Source organism: Natrix helvetica, assembly GCF_964273705.1.
Source record: "Natrix helvetica genome assembly, chromosome: Z".
Classification (NCBI taxonomy): Eukaryota; Metazoa; Chordata; class Lepidosauria; order Squamata; family Natricidae; genus Natrix; species Natrix helvetica.
In genome coordinates, this window is record NC_138554.1 from 103,556,941 (window position 1) to 103,573,065 (window position 16,125).

Sequence of the window (16,125 nt, forward strand, 5' to 3'; positions counted from 1 at the left end):
AAGGGTGGAGATATGTTAGCTCATTTAAACTTTATGAAAGGAGTTTTCCAAGAGCTACATGAAAAAGAACTCATTTTTTCTGAGTTACATCAAATTTACATCATTCTGTCATCACTGGATGAGAGTTATGATGATTTTGTATCGTCCCTTGAGGTCCTAACCCGAAATGAACTAACATTGACTGACATAACTGCACGTCTGTTGGGAGAGTCCAGAAGAAGGTTGGAAAGAGAGCAACTGAGAGTGAAACCACCACAACATGTAGAGTCACCTTCAACTGCCTATACTATTAGAAAATGTTTTTCTTGTGGGGCTAAGGGATATATAGCTAGATTCTGTAAAAATGCAAAACGACAGTATACTAGAAAGGCTAATGTCAACTTAGGTATGTCTAATTTGACTATCTCTAGAAATGCACCAATAAGCCATGATTCATGGGTTGTTGATAGTGGAGCATCACAGTGCATTACTAGAAATAAGAATTGTTTTATAAAAATGTCTGCCAGCAGGCAACATGTATCTTTGGCAAATGGATGGAAGGTGAAAGCATCTGGTGAAGATATGGCAAGGTGTTCATTTGTAAATGAGCATTTATCCATGTTGTATATACCTAAACTGAAATTTAATTTATTATCAGTAAGAGCTCTAGTTAAGATTGGCTATGTAGTAACCTTTAGGGGAGATAAATGTCTCATAGAGAAAGCAGGTAAAATGGTTACTGCTAATTTAAAGAATGGTTTGTATGTAATGTCTGATGAAAGTGTAGTTAATTCTGTGTATACAAATGCTAAACAACATGATGAATGCATACATCTGTTACATAGGCATATGGGGCACATTAATTTCAAAACGCTGCAACAAACTGTAAAGTTGTCAGAGGGAGTGAAATTAAAGCCTTGCAGTAAGGATTTAAATTGTAATGTATGTAGTAAGGAAAAGAGTAAGGCTAATCCTGCTAGACAGCTTTAAGACTGGCTCTTCGGCTTTGAAACAGAGATGAGCACCACCCCCTAGAGTCGGAAACAACTAGCACATATGTGTGAGGAGAAACTTTACCTTTACCTTTACATTTTAAGAATGTCATGAAAAAACAATCCACAATGAGTATTTTTAAGTAAATTAGCAATCTCAAAAAAATTGATGCTGATAATATGCTTTAAACACATTTGACATCTCCTTTCTTCTTTGAATTCAGATTGCTGAACAGTGATTTCTTAAATTATCTATATAATGAACATTTGGAAAATGTTCACATTTTCCACATTTTGTATGATAACCATTGAAAATTGGGAGGTTTTAAACTTCAGATTGTTATTTGACAGAAGAATGTAAAATGTAAACGTGCATAGCACAATTATGAATTAGGTCTGGGTCACTTAATGTTAAGTGTGAAGAACCAGCTCCACACATGAGGAGTTCATTTAGGTACTTAACTGCTTATGTCTATTCACAGGAATCTTCCCAGACTGGCAGTTTTCACCTTTCTCTAATGTAGCAAAATAATTTTGGGAATGCAAAACAAACTATGAGTTACAGATATTCAGACTTAAAAGTCTTTTAGCATCTGTTATGGAAGGCAATTGCCTCACTCTCTTTAATTGTAGGCTGGCCCTGTGTCCACACCTCCTTTCTTTTGTTGTTGTTAACATTGGAGAATTTAAGCTGATAGCTCTAGTTCCCTATGGGACTACTAAGGCTGTTCTGCTAATTTAAGTGTGTGTTCTGATGCAAAGTTACAGAGGAATGACTTGAACTGAGTTCAGCATCTGAGTTCAATATTCAGAACTTATTTCAGAGAACTCCTTCATTCAGATGACATATAAATCATTCAATTCTTATAATGTCTTCTTAGCATTATCCCGGAGTTATTGAGATGATATACAATCTTTTCTTGTTACTGTTCTTTTGGTACAACAATGATTGGAGAACTCTAGGACCCTGTAAGGTGTCAGTTGCAAAAATATCTAATACTGTTCCCAAAAGGGCTGATCTACTGCTGGGCTGAAGTGTTATCCACCCATACTTGATTGATAATAAATTAGACTAGTGAAATTGGTAGTCTCCATTGCTGATTTACAACATTTTTGCTGAAAACTAGCATTTGCTCCTACCAAAAAATGTCCCATAACAATGGATCTGTTTCATGAATATTCACTTAACAATATCATTGTTCTCTTAACAATCACCACCTTCACTTAACAACTGTGGCAAAAACTGGGCATGGTTACATAATGACCATCATGACATGACCAAAATTGTAGGCTCAATTTCAGTCAAAATCAAGGAATATCTGTATTTGGTTTGGGAAAAGCTGCACAAAACAAGTTCCTTATGACCACCAATATTCAAGGACTACCTTTATGTCAATATTGGTGTATTTGAAAGGTACTATGCTTGCAATTTGATTGTACATTATCTGGTGATTGGCTTTTATTTAACCAAGGGATCAGTAACTTACAGTCAAAACGAAAAAATAATAATGCAGTAGAGAGTTTTCAATTGTTATCCTGGAATGCAGGAAAGGATAATGAGTTAGAATAAAATGGTCATACTCTGCCTTCAGAAATCACAGGTGCATAAAAAGGCTTTAAATAAAGCTGGTTTTCTTAAATTTATTAATTTAAGCAGTTATCACTATCTAAGGGAATGGTGTTTGAAAAAGGCTGCAACTGTAAAAAGGCAACTAGCTTCCTGTTGTATGAAATATTCAATAATACTGCAGAACTTGATCAGTTTAAGAGATATATCACCTAAATTTTGATTTAAGGCATGATTTATGCCTTAAATTGTAATCCATTTCTAAAAGGCAAATGTTTTAAAACATTATTTTGCTTCTGTTGTGGTGTTGAAAAAAATGGGGGGGGGGGGAATCATCATCCTATTGTAGTAATTACTTTTAAAGGAATGGAACTATTTACGAATTATATTAATATTGGTTTTTTTTCTTTCGTTCAATTACATCTGATTCTTGGAGACTATCTTGACAAGCTCCTGCACCTTTCTTGGCAAGGTTTTCAGAGATGTTTTGCTGTTTGCTTTCTTCCTAGGCCTGAGAAAGAGTGATTGGCTCCAGGCCAGTGAATAGGCCTTCCAAAGGCTTGATTAGGACTTCCAGTTTCTAGCCCAATACCTTAACCACCATATCAAACTGGTTCTCACATTAATTACTAACATATAATAATTAGATCTATGTTTCTGGGGGCAAAAATCAAGGCATCTAACAGATTAAGCAGTAAAAACAGCAATATATCAAAACAGCAATTAAATTATTCAGAAAAGGTATCAGTAATGGTTATGGCATTATGTAGATTTATTTAAATCTGATTAACCAATTAATCTTTTGGTGTGGTAGACAGTTGCTCATCATATTGCATTACTTGAAATATTCATAACAGTTAAAACACCTTCAAAGGGTTGTGTATCAACTTGTCTGACAGAACAGATTCCTATGACTTCTAATTCCTTGATGAAAATGTAGATGGAAACCAGAATACATTCTGAAAACACCAGTGTCCAAGCTTTCTCATTTCATTGTAATAATGTGGTGTGGTTTTGTTTTAGTAAGCCACTGTTAACTCAAACAATATGGTTTATAACTTATGGTTCCTGGTTTATTGTGACAAGTACATTTGACCAATATACTTTGTAAAAAACCAGAAAAAAACCTATAGACCAGCGATGGCGAACCTTTTTTGGCTCGTGTGCCGCAAGTGGGGGGAGCGTAGGGGGGTCGTGTGCAGGCGTGCCGCACCCTTAATGCAATGCGCGACCCCCCCCAGTGCCCATGCGCACACAACGTGCGACCCCCCCATTTTTACATGCTTTTTTTGCCCTCCCCAGGCTCCAGAGACTTTATAGGGGCCCGGGGAGGGCGAAAAGAGCCTCCCCTCCCCCCCGGAGGCCCTCCAGAGGCTTCAGGGACTGTCCGGAGGCTTCCCTGAAGCCTTCGGAATGCTTAAAACAACCCTCTGAGCAACCCGAAAGTCACTTCCGGTTTGCTCGGAGGGTGGTTTTAAGCGCTCCGAAGGCTTCAGAGAAGCCTCCGGACGGTCCCTGAAGCCTCCGGGGGGGCGGGGGGGCTCTTTTCGCCCTCCCCAGGCTCCTATAAAGCCTCTGGAGCCTGGGGAAGGCGAAAAATAGCTTTTAAAAAGGTGAACTCAGCTAGCCAGCGCGCGCATGCGCGCTGGCCAGCTGACAGGGCAGCGCCTCGCGTGCCCTGACAAATGGCTCCGCGTGCCACTTGTGGCACGCGTGCCATAGGTTCGCCATCACTGCTATAGACTATATTTTCACTACCAAACTTGAATGCAAAACCACCTATGAATACCTCCATATAATAGTTCACTAAGTTGCTGTGAACTGGAATCAATATCTAACACAGTGTTTCTGCTTGGGAGAAGATATGGGGACTTCGATTCTGTGCTTGCTGAGCAATTCTGGAGGTTGAAGTCCACACATCTTAAAGTTGCCAAGGTTAAGAAATATTAATATAAAGGCTCCTATCTTTTTCTCTGATATAATCTATGTTCTTTATTTTCATTCAAAGAAAAATATTAAGAATTTTTAACATTGGGAAAATGTCAATCATTTTTTAGTACAACTGCAATTATTTTGTACTAAAATGATTAAAGAAAACCTAATTATAGAAATATTTATATAATTATAGCCAATATTAAGCTTGGTCTGTCATGTTTCCTTTTATTTTCAAAAAACCAACACAGGAAACTATAATGTGGAATAATTGTTATTTTCAGATCCTTCACAAGGTTTCTATTTGTTTATTTCATTCTCCTTATTTGCTTTTTTTTTCAATTATAGGAAATAGTATAGCACAGTGATGGCTAACCTTTTTCTAAAAGTGTGCCAAAATTGTGTGCGTCCTGTATTGCACCCATGCGTGCCTACCCAGCTGTGCATGCATGCACAACCCCCCACATGCACATGTGTATATGACCCCACACACATGTGTGCACCTCCCCACGGGGGATGGTGGGAATTTTCGCCCTCCCCAGGCTCCGATGATTTCCTGAAACCTAAGGACAAAAAATGGCCCAACAGCTCAACCAGAAGTTTGGGAACTTACTTCCAGTTTGCGTTGGACCATTTTTCACCCTCCCCAGGCTTCAGGAAAGCCTCCGGAGCCTAAGGAGGGTGAAAAATGGCCCAATGGCACAATCAGAAGTTCAAACGGCTTTCCTGAAGCTTGGGGAGGGTGAAAATGAGTGAGGGCTTCTGTCCTGGCAAATAGGGCTCCACATGCCACCTGTGGCAGACATGCCATAGGTTCGTCATCACCAGTATAGCATATTAGCATATAAAATGTATATAGGACTGTGCTGATTTCCTTCCTTTCTTTTTAAACTTCCCATAGTATTATAATTTCCTCTTTATTCTATTCTGCGGAGAATCCTGGAATGTTTCCACCTTTCCACCTTTCTTTTGAATCTTTTAATAATATTGGAAACCTTGCTATAGCAAACCTTGACATAGCAACACAAATATTAACCTAGAAAAGATAATGGAACCAGAAAATGAAATAGTATTAGGCTGGCCAAAAGAAGAGTAAAATCTCAGTAAAGTATAGCTTTTCGAACTGCATCAAAGACTGCACACAAACATTTGCATTTGTTCTATCTAACATTAGAGAAGGGACTGAATTATTGTGTTTAGTTCATAAGGATAACAAAGTTTCCTATAAATATTTCATATTAAAAGGAGATACTGTATATGCAATATTATAGGTTGGGTTGTTTCTCCTTGAAAATCTCTTATAATGAAACCTGTGTCCGCTTGGAAGTGAAGCCAAATTCACATACTAACCCAAAATTTAACGCTGAGTTCAGTGAAATGTACTCCTTTGTGAATAACAGACATACATTATCAGCGCAAATACTTTGACTTGGACAAACTACATCGAATCTGATCTGAATGAACAGTGAATTATGTAAGTTATTTTAAGCACAGTAGTCTACCAGTTATCTTCTAAGTAAAGCTTACTTCAATTGAATTTTTATTCAGATATTTTTGCACAAAATTGGAAAATTAGTAATATCAGTATCACTTAGGTCTTTACATGTAAAGTCAGACTTGTTTACAAATAGGCTGAGGACTTCATTTACTTGTTTGCCACCTAACTGTGTACCTAAGAGATATGATACAATAATCTACATTCAAAGGAGACATTTTTAGGACCTCCTTAAATCAATTGTCATTTTTCTATGTTTGGGCACTTTCTGCCATATACATAAGCACAGAAAAAAAAAGCAGCTGGTGAAAATTGATTTGTCCTCTCATTACAATTTAACTTGCATATTTACATAAGTTCACCTTGACCTTATAGGTTGATATTATGTCATCCTATAAAGCAAAATTGCATGCTGCAACTGCTGAGCCTTCTTTTTACATGTAAAATTTACATTTTATATTCCCTGGAGCCTCATTTGAACATGATTGCTCGAAATCGATGGTGAATTGCTTCTATTTTGAAGCAAGAAACATGTTTCTATAAACTTATAATAGATACAGCAATCAGAGCTCCATAGATTCTGGTATTTTCATCCACATATGAAAGGAGCCTTCACAGTTTGAAGAAGATACTTGGATGAACAGCAAAATGCCTCAATAAAAAAAAAAGTGGGAGGAGGGGAGTCCAGTTGCCATGACTCCACTTTCAGGCAAATCTGCCTGGATGACTAGGAATCTTGATCAACATTTGCAGGGTAGGCTATATTATAATCTATGAAAGAGATTAAGTGAGTCAGATAAAAAGGTAAATAAAAAAGTAAAACTCATTTGAAAATAAATTGTGTTTTTCCACTTTAAATACCTTGTTCTTAAATAATTAAAATATATGTGTTTTCATTTTTTGTGATGACCTAAAGTTCTGATTTGGGATGCACCTTAGTGAAATTAACTGTTTCACAAGGCCCCTTCAATTTTCTTTCTTTCCTTCCTTCTAAAGCAGGATAGAATGTGAATTAAAATATAAAAGTGACACGTGGCAGAAGGAAGATATAAAGACCTGCTTTTAAGACATGTACAAAAACAGAAAATGTCAAAAGCCCCAAAACCACAGAGTTCAGCTAAAGTTCTTACAAAGCCACGTAACCAGTACCTATGGCCCAAGACAAAAGGAGAAGTAAGACAGTATATACTTATAAGGCTTCTTTTCTCAAGATAACCAATAAGAAATGGGTTACATGTTTCCGTGTTGCGCTGCTTTGGAGAACGTATAAGAATGCATGCTTCCATGAGAAGGGTTGTTCAGAAGTTGCATTTGACTAGCTTTTCTGAACCTGGCTGCCAATAAACTTCTTGATCCCGAGACGTCTTGTTATTTTCTGCAACACTTCCTTCCTTCTTTCTTGAATTTATATTGCCACCTATTCACCCATTGCAACTCAAGGTGGCTTACAAAATATAGCACCACATTTAAAACAATAAAAATCAACAAAAAGAATCAAATAAATTAATATAGTACAATGCAGCAAAATCACTCCCTACCCTGGGGACAGCAGATCACACAAGCCATTTAATGGGGTCTATCCCACCCTGGGTTCCCCAGGCCAGCTGGCAGAACCAGGTCTTCAGCGCCTTCTGGAAGACTATTAGAGTGGGGTCCATTCTAATTTCTGGGGGAATGATGTTGCAAAAAAAAAGGAGCCACCATGGAGAAGGCCCTTCTTCTGGGTCCCACCAGATGTATTTCCCTTAGGGATAGGGCCTGCCTCCCCACTCTGATGGGTCAGGTAGATGTGACCGGCAAGAGACGGTCCCTCAGATTATACTGCATATCTTAGCTTATCCAAATTCAGCAGTGGGAAAAGAAAAATGGTTATGTCTCCATTAATTATGTTCTCTCTTTCGCTCCACATTTCTGAACATTCTGAACAAGCATATCCCAAAGCAAAATAATTTGAGTTTGAAAAAGCATTTAACTGAAATAATTTTGGAGAGTCCTTGATGTTTCTGAGCTTGGTAGTTTTCTTGCAGATGCTTCATTATCAAACTAGGTAACATTATCAGTGCTAGTAGGGAGGCGATTTGCTCCTATTTTATAACATTTTATTTTATGCTAGTGGCTTATTTTGTCACAGTGTTGGTTGGAGCTTTCTTTGTGGTTTACTATTACCTTGTTTAGCATAATGTTTGCTTCTTGATTGTTGGTCTAGTGTTAATCTGGGTGTTAATTTCTTCTCACATGGGTGCTGATTGCTAATGAGAAAGGGTTTGGTGTGTTTTTGTTTATTTGTTTCTTTTTTGCATTTTGGTTGTTTCTTCTGAGTGGTATGTAGATGTTGTTTATCTCTCTGTGTGCCTATTGATGGCTGGAATTGTCAGGAGTTTTTGAACTTGGCTTGGTCTAGGATACTCACAGTTTCGCAGTTTGAAACTATGTTAATTGTGTTATGAAATTAAGAAATAGGTGGTGATAGGTTATATTTATCTATTGGCAGACTAGTCTGGGTTGCAATAAAATGGTTCTAATATGGCAAGGATGAACAATAGACATATAGCCAATTCCTCAACTTTATTCACATGTAAGTCTATTCAGTTTAGTCTTGTGACTTACAAAACTAAAATCCTATAATGTTTACTTAGAAATCAGGGATTTCTTTTGGGGTTAGAAGACGTCAATATACAGATCTGCAATCTTGGATTATTTTGTATGCATGGACCTTAAATTGAACCATAATGAATGAATTGACTGACTAGATTTACTGACTACAATTTTATATTAACATTGTAAATGTAGCTATGTTTATCGCATATTATTTGTAATAACTGGCAAAAGCACTAATTATTTGAAAATATTTTCCAATAACTATTTTTACTGTGATATACATCATTCATTTTGCATGAATTATTTGAATCTCAAAACTGATTTTGTACTAATAAACTGAAAGTACAGTGAAAAGAATATGCTTAGACACATCTGTTATGGAAACCTGCCTCATATTTTTTCCTATAATTGTAAGAGGAACAGGATTTGGCAGCAACATGCTGGATAAATGGTTCCCATAAGGCATTGTTTAAAAGTGCAGATAATTATAGCCTATGGCTGCAGGTGCAACAGGACATAGTTTAGCCTTCTTCTGTCATTTAAAAAAAATCTACAAAGCCTTCAGACAAAAGCTGTCAAGAGGACAGCTATAAAATATACCATTCGGTTTTGACTGAACATTATAGTTCAGACAAGGCCAACAACCATAAGCCTTCTGTATATGAACTGGACAACAAAGTCATTTTATCTGCCACTCCTTCTCCACTGACTGCCAAACATGAATCGAAAGAGTAGATCAAAAGTGTTCCCAGTTTCATTCCGAAAGAAACAGTGCTTCCAAGACAATTTCTTGTAGTTTTATATAATTGCCTAGACATGTTTAAGCTCATATACTATACAAGAGTAGCACGGTTACTGCACTATAAATCTGAAATATGTAAACGTTTTCTCAATCAGCATCAGATTTCCAGATATTGGGCCGCTCCAAGATTCCTCTCACAGTTACTACTATTGAGCGAGGTACCACATAAAATATACATTTTGTTTTTCTTCCCTAAATGTAGAACCTTACCTTACTTGAATGAATTGAAGTGGTATCCACCCATCCCAGCCAAAAACTATACTGGTAAGAAATCTACTGCCACATTCCACATCTTTTGTCTCTGTTTTAAGGCACTCAAGTTATCTTCTAACATTAGAAGACACCTTGAGGCTGTTCCAGATGGTGCCATGGAAAAGGAAAATGCTATTTTAACACTGATACTTGGTAAGGAGAACTTAATCCTATTTGTGGCATAGGGTCGAATTTACGTGTCATGGGAACAGCTGAAAAAATTCCTATGACATATTTGGGACAATATTAAATACCATTGATCTAATTCCCTAATTTAACCAAACAAAGTGCACAATATGAGCTGTAAATCCAGCCAATATGTGCCTGGATATAGAATTAATTTAATGTATTGATTACAAAAGTTGTCTGACTTTGTCTATGGGTTTGTATCTTAGGGAGACAAAAAAGAAATAGGTGAAATGAGAATTCACCAGTTTATGCCCCACATAAACTGAGAATCAACATGTTCAACAAGCACTAAATCTCTTAGATAAAAACTAGCAAAGGAAGAATGAATTAAAGTTTATGAAAATATATGCCTTGATTGTATAAAAATACTTATTACTTTCATCTAATGCTAAAACTAATTTATTTTCTTCCAGCTTCAATGTATTTTCCTGAAGAGGGTAAACATTGGGCTCCAGAACTGCAATAAACTTGTCCTATTATTATATCAACCTGCCTGAGCTTGTTGGGTGACTCAAGGCTTTCTTTCAGGCTAAAGTGCCTAAAGTTTTTTTCTTTGGCTGAAAAAAAGATGAGGTGGGTGCATACAGGGTTCTTTTTTTCCCCTTCCAAATAATCTCATTGCATTTCTCTTCAGGTAACATCTGTGCTGAGGAAAGCAATTATTATATTGCTTCATTATAATTATAAGAACAGCAAATTCCTTGATATAAAAATACATGGATTTTTATGCCTTCTAAGGGAACAATGGGGAACAGGGATTGGGGGATGCTTCATAAAATATTTTGCCCACTTCTTCACTGTTGATTTTTAAGCAATCTAAATTATAAAAGAATATTGCAAATCCTTTATTATTTATACAGCTATTGTCATGTTATTAAACCAATATATTATAGATAAACCAGTTTATTACGTATAAACTTTCATGAGATCTATATCACAATAAGATGGTTTGCTGCTTATATGAAACACAATAGATTTACTTTGTAATTAGCAAACAAATAAATAATAGTTATATGTTTGAACATTATATATATATATATATATGTATGTATGTATGTATGTATGTATGTATGTATGTATGTATATATATATATATATATATATATATATATATATATATATATATATATATATATATATATATATATATATATATATATATATGTATATATATATTTAATATGCTGCAAAATTTCTGGAAATTTTGAATAACTTTTTATTAGTGATCCAATTCTGAATATTTTCAAAAAGATCAAATATAAAGAAACAATTGGCTAATTTGTTTACTGGTGTTTATTTATTCTTCCTCTAAATGGCTTCCCATTCTCAAGTGGTTTTGGATTTGAAATGTCATTTCCTCCTCCCACTTCTTTTCCTTTGGGAAGAACACAAAATAAAAGCATTTTCTCCCATCAGTGAGAATAATCTGCCAGCACACACAAAATGACCCGAGAAAAATATGCAGATCATTTATAAAAGCAGAATTGTCTCTTTCGAACAGATAAATAGACTTTCTTATATTCTTACAACAAACTATAAGAACATGGATCTCATTTCTGCATCTCACATTAAGTTTATGGCTTTGGGCAAACTGTACGTCTATCCATGCCGGTTCTCCAAACTACTCAAAGTTTCTGTTACCAGTTCTGCAGAACCTGTCAGAACTGGCTGAATACCACCTCTGCAATGGGCAATACTGAATAGGAATCACACCTCAATTCTTCTTCTCCTGAGACTCTCTGTATAAATGGGGCATGGTATCCTTCCTTCAGTTTCATTGTTGGGTCCCATGTCAAACTGTAGATCACATTGTGACTAGCTGTAAGATGAGGGCATACTGGTCCAATGTCTGATTTTAAAAAAAAAAAACTATAAATGATGCTGATGTCAGATATCCCAAACATAGATGTTTGAACATTGATTTTTTTAACATTTAGATTTTATTGGGTTCTACTAATTTATTTGAAATATTAATATATATTGCTAGTTCATATATGATATGCCATATGCTAAATAAATAATAAATCAGTCCTAATCAGATATGTGGGTGAAATGATAGTTGGACGGAAGAATGAAATACTATCTTCTAAATCTGCATACTTGTTGCATCATTGAAATATTCTTCAGCTGAGCTAAATTTTATAGGTGTGGTGATAACTTAAAAAGCCTGATTTAACATTTCTAACTACATTTTTCAGATTGATCTTGAATAGGAAATGGTCATTGATTATTATCTGGTACAAAAAACTCTTAGTATAATTATCATTAAGCTAGTTTTGAGATTGTTGTCCTAAACAAAATAACATATTTTATATAGGCTGCATCTCTATTTAATACTAACTATAAAATCACATGTTAAAAACTAATACTAACTAAAAATCTGAATAAATCTTTAATAGATTGGTCCTTACCACCAAGCCCTACTACATACCTATAGCAGATAGCAACAACAATATGAGGTCAATAGTTTGTTTGATATAACATGGCACAGGGCCTAGTTACCTGCGGGATCGCGTCCTGTCCCATACATCCCTGCGACCCACTCGCTCACACAGGGAGGGGCTACTCCGGGTGCCGTCCTCTAGAGAGTGCCGGGGGGCGGTGCCCAGGAGTAGGGCCTTCTCTGTGGTGGGCCCTACCCTTTGGAATGACCTCCCCCCAGACATCCGGACAACAACCGATCTTCGCTCCTTCCGTATGAAGCTGAAGACCTACCTGTTTTGTCAAGCCGGCCTGGCATAACGTTACAATCTTGCCACCCCAGGTCATTTTATAATGGGAAATTTTGTTTTTAATATTTTTGGGTTTTAAACTTTGTAAGTATGCTTATTTATGGACTTATTTTTACCTCCTCTGCACGATATATGGTGCTATCTTGATTATTGCTCTGTACGTCGCCCCGAGTCCCTGTGGGGAGAGGGGGCGACTAATAAGTTCAATAAAATAAATAAATAATAATAATAAATAATAGGGCTGTGATGGCAAACCTATGGCATGCAAACTATAGGTAGCATGCAGACCCCTATCTGCGGACACATGAGCCGTCACCCCAATTCAGCTGCACCACACATGCACATGTGCCTCCCACCAGCCAGCTGATTTTTGGATCTCTGCTGTGCATGCATGGGGGTAGGCCGCATATGGGAGATGTACATCCATGCATGGGGGTCGTGTGTATATACGCGGAGGTGGGGGGAACGGATGTGTGTATAGTGCACCCCACCCTGTGCCCTGTTTTTTGTCCCAGGAGGCTTTAGGGAGGCCTGTTAGACCCAAAATGGGGCAGGGGGAGTGCAGGGGGTCACATGTGCATGTGCAGGGGGGCAGGGCTGTTGCATGCACATTTCCTTATATGTGTGGGCACGCACACATGTGCTATTGGGATGTGACAACAAAAAGGTTAGCCATCACTATAATAGGGCATTACAAATCCATCTGTAAATAAAATTCCAGTTTCTTTTAATGCTGCTATAGGCCCAAGCAATTACTTTTATCTATTAGCTAAAGCACCAGATTAATAGCACAGAGGTCTGAGTTCTAGACCAGCTCTAAGCATAGAAGCCAACTGGGTGACTTTGAGCCAATCACTTTTAAAGAGTAGTTTAAAGCTAGAGCACCAATTTTTTATACCAGTTAAGATATAAAATAGATACTATGATTTCTATGAAAGCTAGCTGGCGTAGCCCTCTCAGCCAGTCAGTCTCTCAACCCTAGGAAGGACACAGTGATAAACCACACCTTAAACTGCAAAAACAGTACAGACAGTTATCAGAAGTCACCAGTTATTTGAAGGGACAAAAAAAAAAATCTTTAAAACCACACATCGCAGAACAAATATTGGCTCAGAAATCATGACCTTTAGAAAATTGCTAAGAAGGACTGATAGTCACTGAGCAAATACACAATGAAAACTTGTCAGTGAAAAATGGCAGGGAAGGAGAAATTAAGGCTTATTGAAGAAGTAATTTTCAAAACAACTGAAAGTTTTGAAGGAATTCCAATGTAAACAAGTAACATTCAAAAAGTACTCACTGGAGAACACATCCAGGATGAGGAAATAGCAAGGAAAGGTAAAAAAAATATTGGGAAATGACATTTAATAATTAATAAACAATTCCTGGGAGTTAAAAATAAGATTTCAGGTGCATTGCAGTTTTCCGGAAAGAGAGCAAGCCTAACGTACTATCTGTACAAGCTTTTTTTTCTTGACCTAGAAAGAAAGAAAGAATTTTAAAAAAGGAGGACATGAGAGGTAGCATCACATGCAGCTGCGTTTGGAAGTTGAGGGTGGGAGAAATTCTTTTAGGGAAGGAAGGAAAAGAAAGGAGAATTGAACAGCAAGTTTCCATGTAAATAGAAGGAACGGGGGAAAAGAAAGTGCAAAAGAGAGAGAGAGAGAGAGGAGGAGAGAGAGGAAGGAAGGAAGGATCTTAAAATCGCATGATATGAGAAATAAGATACCAGAAACAATGGTAGGAATGAGGAGGAAGACCTGTATATCTTTCTATTGCACAATGTGGTAGTGATTTTCCATTGCTTTTGGAATATCCACTCCCTTGGGATTTTCTTGGTACCTCTATCCAAGTGTAAAGAAAAAAATAGCTTTTTTGAGAATCAATATACTTCCAACTAGTATATGCTGCCACCTGCAATAATAAATGCTAAAATGAGATGCAGTACATACTTAAATATAGGTATAGTGCAAATTAAACAAGCAGCCATGGTAATAAAAACACATTTGTTCAGAAATCTTTTCCTGTGTAGCTTGCTATGAGAGGGGCTCATTTCTGAAATCTGCGTGCAACACCATTTTAGGCTTATATAAAATGAAAAGCTTTTATAACATGGAGAGTATTAAATGATACATAAGGTTACTCCAGGGCAGTGTTGATGATGAATCCTCATAACCTTTCACTTAATGTCAGTGCTGCTTATAAGGATAAAATATTCATTGTGGAAAAGTAGAGCAAAAAAATTTAAGCATCCTTTAAAAACATTGATTGAATTAAAAATCTCATGAGTGCATATCACCATGAACACAAGATAAAGGGCCCATTTTAAAGATAATTTCAACATTGCTATTAAGACCATCAGAATAGCAGAGGACTTTTATGATTTTACTCTTGGACAAATAGCTAATTCTTCACACCTTCTGAATAACTATATCAGGTATTCATGGTATAAAAAATTGACTTTGAGATCAACCAGAAAGAAAAGAAAAATCTCATGTTGCGCCTCTCTTCATCAATAGTGGAATTTCTTCAGGGCGAATGATATAGTTTGGTATTAACCTTTATCTTTCTCATTTCCCCACAACCTGGATAAAAACTTATTTAAATCATCTAAGCCCCATCTCCTTATTGGACTGGCCTTTGTTCTGACAGTGTAGTCATTGAAAGAGTAATGGTCTATTGAAGTATTCTACTAAGTTGGACCTTCAGTCACAAGCTAGGACGCTGTAAGCTAAAATCAAAACTAGTCCCTTCATTACAGCCTATAAAGAAAACTTGCATAAAATATTTTATAGATGGCACATGACGCTGGAAAAACTAGCTAAGATGTCTAAAGATAAATCAGCGAAATGTTGGAAGTGTCAACAAGCAACAGATTCATACTATCATATGTGGTGGACATCTGCAGAAGCAAGGAACTATTGGACTAAAATAAGAACATGGTTAGAGGAAATATTACAACAAAAGATAGAGTCCAGACCAGAGACATTTTTATTGGGTATCCTTCCAGAGAAATATAAGAAAGAAGATACTTATTTGATTATACATGTAACTACAGCAGCGAGAATTGTATTTGCTCAAAATTGGAAATTAAATAAAGTACCAGCAGAGGAGGAGATAATAAAAAAAAATTCTAGACTGTGCAGAGATGAACAGATTGACTTTGAAAATAAAGGATAAAGAGGAATTGGTATACTTCAAGACATGGGGAAGATTTTATGAATGGTTAGAGAAAGACATACAGAAAAGAAAGTAAAGGGGAAATATGGAACCCAAATGATATGCCATTAAGTAGAAAAGGGGGATGTTAGATACTGGTATCTACTACAGTGGTTTCCACCAAGGTCCTCTGTTCTGGCAGGAACAGAGGTTTAATCCTATTGATCAAAGGGTCTGACAACTCCCTATAAAAGGGCCGCTGTCAGACTCAACCTTCACTGGATTGTTCTTACTTGTTGGACTTTAATAAAGAGCTGTTGTTGCCTTTAGCCTTGTGTGCCTTTCCATTACCTGATCTAACACTGGTGACGAAGGTGGGATTGGAAGGCAACTAGGCGAACCAAAAAGAGCATAGCAATTCAGCAAGA

General features: G+C 36.7%; 1 long non-coding RNA gene across 1 annotated transcript; it reads left to right on the forward strand.

Moving 5' to 3' along the window:
- The first annotated feature begins 6,425 nt into the window (after positions 1 to 6,425).
- On the forward strand, positions 6,426 to 10,684 carry LOC309381602. The gene is made up of 3 exons (XR_014173574.1): positions 6,426 to 6,719; positions 9,568 to 9,629; positions 10,220 to 10,684. It is a non-coding gene; the product is annotated as an uncharacterized lncRNA (long non-coding RNA).
- Positions 10,685 to 16,125: the final 5,441 nt, after the last annotated feature.